Below are 6,422 nucleotides of genomic sequence, written 5' to 3'. Positions count from 1 at the left end.
CTGCCACACATCAACACGAATCAATCATCGGTGCACATATATCCCCTCCCTCCTGAACCTCTTCCCACCTCCCACTCTGTCCCACCCCTCTAGGTTGTCACAGAGCACAGGGTGTGAGCTCCCTGGGTCATAGTGCAGATTCCCACTGGCTATCTATTTTACGTATCTATTTTACATATGTATGCATTTCAATCTTACTCTTTCAATTCGCCCTTCCCTCTTCTTCCTCCATTGTGTCCACAAGTCTGTTCTCTGTGTCTGCGTATCCATTGCTGCCCTGAAAATAGATTCATCAGTACCATCTTTCTAGATTCCTTATATATGCTTTAATATACAATATTTGTTTCTCTCTTTCTGATTTACCTCACTCTAGGTTCTACTTTTTTTTCTGAAAATCATTCAGCCTTTTTTCTTTTTCTTTTAATTTCTTTTTGACTGCATTGGGTCTTAGTTGAGGCACAGAGAATCTTCACTGCTGTGCATGGGCTTTTCTCTAGCTGTGACTCAGATTCCAGAGCAGGCAGTCTCAGTAGCTGTAGCATGCAGACTTAGTTGGTCCATGGCATATGGGATCTTAGTAGGGATCGAGTGTCCACGGCGTCAGAAGGTGGATTCTTAACCACTCAACCACCAGGGAAGTTCACATGCAGGCTATTAATTAGCCAGTGGAGGTGAGATTTCAGTCTGATTCCAGCAGAACTACACTTGATGAAAGCCAACAGGCATGGGGGGTGGGGAGGTGATAAGGATAAGACTTGGCACAATTATGTGCTCTTCTGCTAGACAGAGAGTGGAGAAGGAGCTTATCCCAGTCATCAAGTAAAAACCAGGGTGGCAACCTTGCCACACTACCTCCTAACAAATATGGTAGCCAAATTAATCTATGTGGGTAAGAATGATGATCAAAGAAAAAAATCTAACTAAAAATACTTCAAAGCAATATGCTAAGTGAAAGAAGTCAGACACAAAAGGCCACAAAGTGTATGATGCTATTTATACAAAATATCCAGTGTGCAAATCCATAGAGACGGAAGACAGATAAGGGGTTGCCAAGGACCAAGGGATGGGAGGGAATGAGAAGTGATTACTTCTTAAGTGCAGGGTTTCCTCTGGGGGGTGATGAAGATGTTCTGAAGTTAAATAGTGGTGATGATTGTAAAGTGTTATGAAGGTACTAAAAGCCATTGAATTGTATGCTTTAGATTAGTTCAAATGATGAATTTTGTTTTTTTATGAATTTAGAAAAAATTTACATTTTCAACTAAAAAATGTACAAAATACTGCAGCACAAGGGAAGTGAATATTTTCTGAAAATGCAAGAGGGAAAGATGCCTTCCAAAGCAACTTATTATGCAAACCAGAGGAAAAAAACATGCTCTATAACTTTGACTGAAAGTGAGAAGTTATGACCTCTTGAGGCTGGTGGAGAGACAAATGATGTGAAAAAGAAGGTATGAGTGATATTGGAAGTTTGAAAGATAATTGAAATTGCAAGCAAAGTTTAAATCCAGTTGTAAGTGTTCAAAACCTGAATTGTCACTATGTAAAAATGAATCACTGATGGAAAAGAAAAAAATACCCAAAGTTGCAATGCTGTCTCAGAATGTAAAAAGAAAAACAAATGTAAGAAAATGATGACAGCATAGGTAGTAAATACTGCAAAGAATGGCAGGGCTCAGAATCTAACAGAATCTATGATCAAACACATAATTGAGGAAATTTTGGGGGGCTAAATCAAAGGCCTAAAAATAGAGATAAAAACTACCATGTTTCATGTAACCTGTTAAAAAGAGACCACACACCCCCCTTTTTTTTTTTTAATACTTTGTGCTTTTTTTAAGCAAAGAAAAAGAAAACATCATATGAAGTAACCAAATAAGAAAAACTGGTAATCTTCAAAGAAACAAAAATTGAGCTAGACACTGATTTCTCTAAAACATAGACTAGTACAAGATGTTGGAACAAATCTTATAGAATTTTAAGGAAAAGCTATTGCAAAACAAGTGCATTTTTTCCCAGCCAATTTATCATATGTGTGAAGGCAACAAAGAGACTTTTGGAGATAAATAAGAGCCCAGAAAAATATAAATTTATATCTTTCTTTTAAAAATTGCTTAAGTAAAGTGGTACAGCCACTCTGGAAAACAATTTGGCAGTTTCATATAAAACAAAGCATGCAGTTACCATATGATTTAACAATTGGCATGTATTCAAAAGAAATAAAAGCTTAGGTTCACATAAAACCTGAACACCAATGTTCATAGAAATTTTATTTGTAGTATCCTCAAACTGGGGAAAAAAACTAGATACATTTCAAAAGATGAACGGCTCAACTGTGGTACATCTATACCATAGAATACGACTCAGCAGTGAAGAGAAACAGATCATGGATGCATGCAACAACTTGTGTTAATTTCTAGAGAATTATGCTTTGTGAAAATTCAATCCTCCATGGTAATTACTGTATGCTTCCCTCTATATAACATTCTTGAAATGAGAAAGCGAAAGAGTAGGAGGAAAGATTAGTCAACATCAGAGATTAGGGACTGGATGGGGTGAATGTAGTGGGAGAGGTGGGTGTGAGGGAGGGATCGTTTTGGGGAGGAAACAGTTCCATATCTTGACTGTGGTGGAAGATACAAAAACTTACACATGATAAAACTGTATAGAAATAAACACATTTACAAACACTAATAAGGGAGTACAAGTAAGACTGGGAAATCTGGATAAGATCTGTAAATTGTCAACATCCTGGTTGTGATAGTGTAGTAAAGTTCTGCAAGAAGGGGAAACCAAATAAAGCATATATGGGGATCTCTCTGTGTTATTTCTTGCGTTTGAAACTACAACCATTAAATTAAAATTTCTATTAAAAATTACTTGATGTATCTCTGGGTTGGGAAGATCCTCTGGAGTGGGGCATAGCAACCCACCCCAGTATTCTTGCCTGGAGAATCCCACGGACAGAGAAGCCTGACAGACCCTAGTGTCACAAAGGGTTGGAAATGACTAAAGCAACTTAAAGCTCAACATTCAAAAAACTAAGATCATGGCATCCATCCCATCACTTCATGGCAAATAGATAGGGAAACAATGGAAACAGTGGCTGACTTTCTTTTTTTGGGCTCCAAAATCACTGTAGATGGTTATTGCAGCCATGAAATTAAAAGCTTACTCCTTGGAAGGAAAGTTATGACCAACCTAAGCAGCATATTAAAAAGCAGAGACATTACTTTGTCAACAAAGGTCCATCTAGTCAAGGTTGTGGTTTTTCCAGAGGTCATGTATGGATGTGAGAGTTGGACTATAAAGAAAGCTGAGCACAGAAGAATTGATGCTTTTGAACTGCAGTGCTGGAGAAGACTCTTGAGAGTCCCTTGGACTGCAAGGAGATCCAACCAGTCCATCCTAAAGGAAATCAGTCCTGGGTGTTCATTGAAAGGACTGATGTTGAAGCTGAAACTCCAATATTTTGGCCACCTGATGGGAAGAGCTGACTCACTTGAAAACACCCTGATACTGGGAGGAATTGGGGGGCAGGAGGAGAAGAGGAAGACAGAGGATGAGATGGCTGGATGCCATCACCGACTCAATGGACATGAGTTTGAGTAAACTCCGGGAGTTGGTGATGGACAGGGAGGCCTGGTGTGTGGCGATTTATGGGGTTGCAGAGTCAGACACGACGGAGGGACTGAACTGAAAGCAACTTATCACAGTCATACATACTCCCCTTACTGAAAGTTGAATCAAAATAAGATCTCAAGGATAGCAATTTGAAAAATTATATATTATTAGAGAACCTTAATTCTCATGTCAAATAATTTCTGAAATGAACTTTGTAAAATGAAGAAAATTAATAACAATCTGGTTTGAAATCTCATTTTATATTAGGAAAGAATGGGAAGTGAGGGAAAGAAAACTGGAATAAGATTCTTTTTCCAGCAATGAGGAGTAAAAAGATACTTTTCCATTTTTTATTTCAGTAGAGGAATGAGGTGTTTTGTTTTGTTTTGTTTTAAACAAATGTAACATAGACTAGAATTCCAACAGGAAATCAAACTTTTGGGGAGAATAAAGAAACATATAACAAAACAAAGAAAAGAAGGTATTAAAAGCAAGTAATCATAAGAAAAGGAAAGTAGAAAAGATGGTAACAATAAAACTAAATAAATTCTCCAAGTAAGGTGAAAAAATTTGTCGGATTGGGTTAAAAAAGATGGAATTATACGCTGCTTTAAAAAGACACACATAAACTGTAATTACATAGAAAGTTAAAATAGGTTAAATAAATATTTATTTAGCAAACACAACCCAAAATAAAACATGATGGGGTGGCATTGTCAATTTAAGAAAAACAAATCACCTCTAATATTTGCAGGACCTGAGACAAGAGTAGAGACCCTAATATGTGGCAATTTTCCAAAGTTAAACGTCAAGCCAGCAAATAAAATAGGTTCTCTCCTGCTTTGACACAAGAATCTTCAAAACTATCTGGGAGCGGAAGGACAGAAAAAGAATTCCTGGGCTCTTCCATGTTCCATGATGGAAAGTGGCAAGAACGCACGGTTCCCCTGGACTGTCCTCCTCGTGTCCCGCTGGAGCCTGGCACATATGTGACCACCCAACCTGCATGTCTCCTGAGTCAAACCTCACCACCTGCCCTGAACCCCCCCGTCAGGCTAGGGATGTGCATTTCAGGAGATGAGTGACTGCCTGGTTGTGATCTGCTTCTTGCACTTAATAGCGGACCGCCCAGAATTTTCCACATTGCTCGGTTCTTAACCTAATTTGCCATTTTCTGCAGCCCCCCGCAAAGGCTACTGGGAGAAACAGATAATGGACTGAGGGCATGGGGCCTGCCACACCCTCCCTGGAGTTTATTCACTGCAACTTTGCTTTTAGCTGCTTTAGGCATTGAATGTCTCTTTCACTTTTTGTTTAAAGTCAGGAAGAGTCCAAAGTTTAAAAAAATAAAACAGGGGGTGTGGGAGGGGTGGACTGGGAGTTTGAGGTGAGCAAACCCAAACTATATAGAGAGTGGATAGACAACAAGGTCCTACAGTAGAGCACAGGGAATTATATTCAATATCCTGAGATATAGCATAGTTGAAAAGAATATGAAAAAGAATATATTTAAATGTATAACAACCTTTTTGCTGTACAGTAGAAATTAACACAACTTTGAAAATCAACTATACTTCAATTAAAGAAACAGAGAAAAGAGATTTTCAAATTTCAATTTGGGTGAGTAAGCCAGTTCTCTAATTTTAGGTAATTAAAATACCCAAAGTTTTTCTTTATGAGAAACATCTTCCCCTTTGTATCTATCTGGTTAATTCATGTTCTTCCATGAAAAGTCTCTTAGATGGGAAATCTTTATTTATTTTTACTCTCTTTCATGCCACCCTGGATTTTCTTCTCAAGGGTTCCAACTGAAGCCTTTGCATAGCTCTAGCATCTTGCCCCAGAGAAGGCAATGGCAACCCACTCCAGTACTCTTGCCTGGAGAATCCCATGGAGGGAGGAGCCTGGTAGGCTACGGTCCTTGGGGTCGCTAAGAGTCGGACTGACTGAGCAACTTCACTTTCATTGTTCACTTTAATGCATTGGAGAAGGAAATGGCAACCCACTCCAGTATTCTTGCCTGAAGAATCCCAGGAACAGAGGAGCCTGTTGGGCTGCCGTCTGTGGGGTCACACAGAGTCGAACACATCTGACGTGACTTAGGAGCAGCAGCAGCATCTTGCCCTCTGTTGCACTGAACATTACTATATATGATGTTGCTAAATAAGATCATGAATTCTTTGGGGAAGAGAATTTCTTTCTTTATTTTTATGCACCCACAAAGGAGAGGCTCACTAATGTTTGTAGGATTAAGGGATCTTGTGTGCAACTCCTTATTCAAGTTCCTTCAAGAAAGGTAGCTGGAGACTCAGGAGGGACTCATTAAGTCTATATTTCTTAAAACCAATCACTCACAATTCCACCCCCTTTTTAGGCCCTGGCTTTCTGTTGCCAGAAAGAGCCCCACGTCTAAAAGCCATCAGATTTTGCTCTTGCAAGTCCTCAAAGCTGCAAAAAAAAAAAAAAAAAAAAAAGCCTACAGCCAAAGATAAGGAAGATAAATCTTATCATTGTTTTTCTTGGGCCAACCCCAACCTCTCAGTGTTATCAGGATTGGGGTTGTCACAAAAATCTTAGCATCTCCTTGGAAGCCCTGCATCTCCCAGCTTCAAGTTGGTTGCATTTCGTGCTTGTCCCCTACTGTTTAGCTTCTGAAAGAAACATTTTCTTAAGGTAAAAGAGGCAGATTGTGGTGGTAGTTTGCTCTGGATAGTCCTTGTATCCTGTGCTAAAGGTGATGAGTCAATGAAGGCTAAGTTAACAAAAATTAGTCCAGTAATTACAGCATGTTGGAGAAG

The sequence above is a fragment of the Cervus canadensis genome, chromosome 3, assembly GCF_019320065.1.
Source record: "Cervus canadensis isolate Bull #8, Minnesota chromosome 3, ASM1932006v1, whole genome shotgun sequence".
NCBI lineage: Eukaryota > Metazoa > Chordata > Mammalia > Artiodactyla > Cervidae > Cervus > Cervus canadensis.
Note: the sequence above shows the minus strand (reverse complement) of the source record.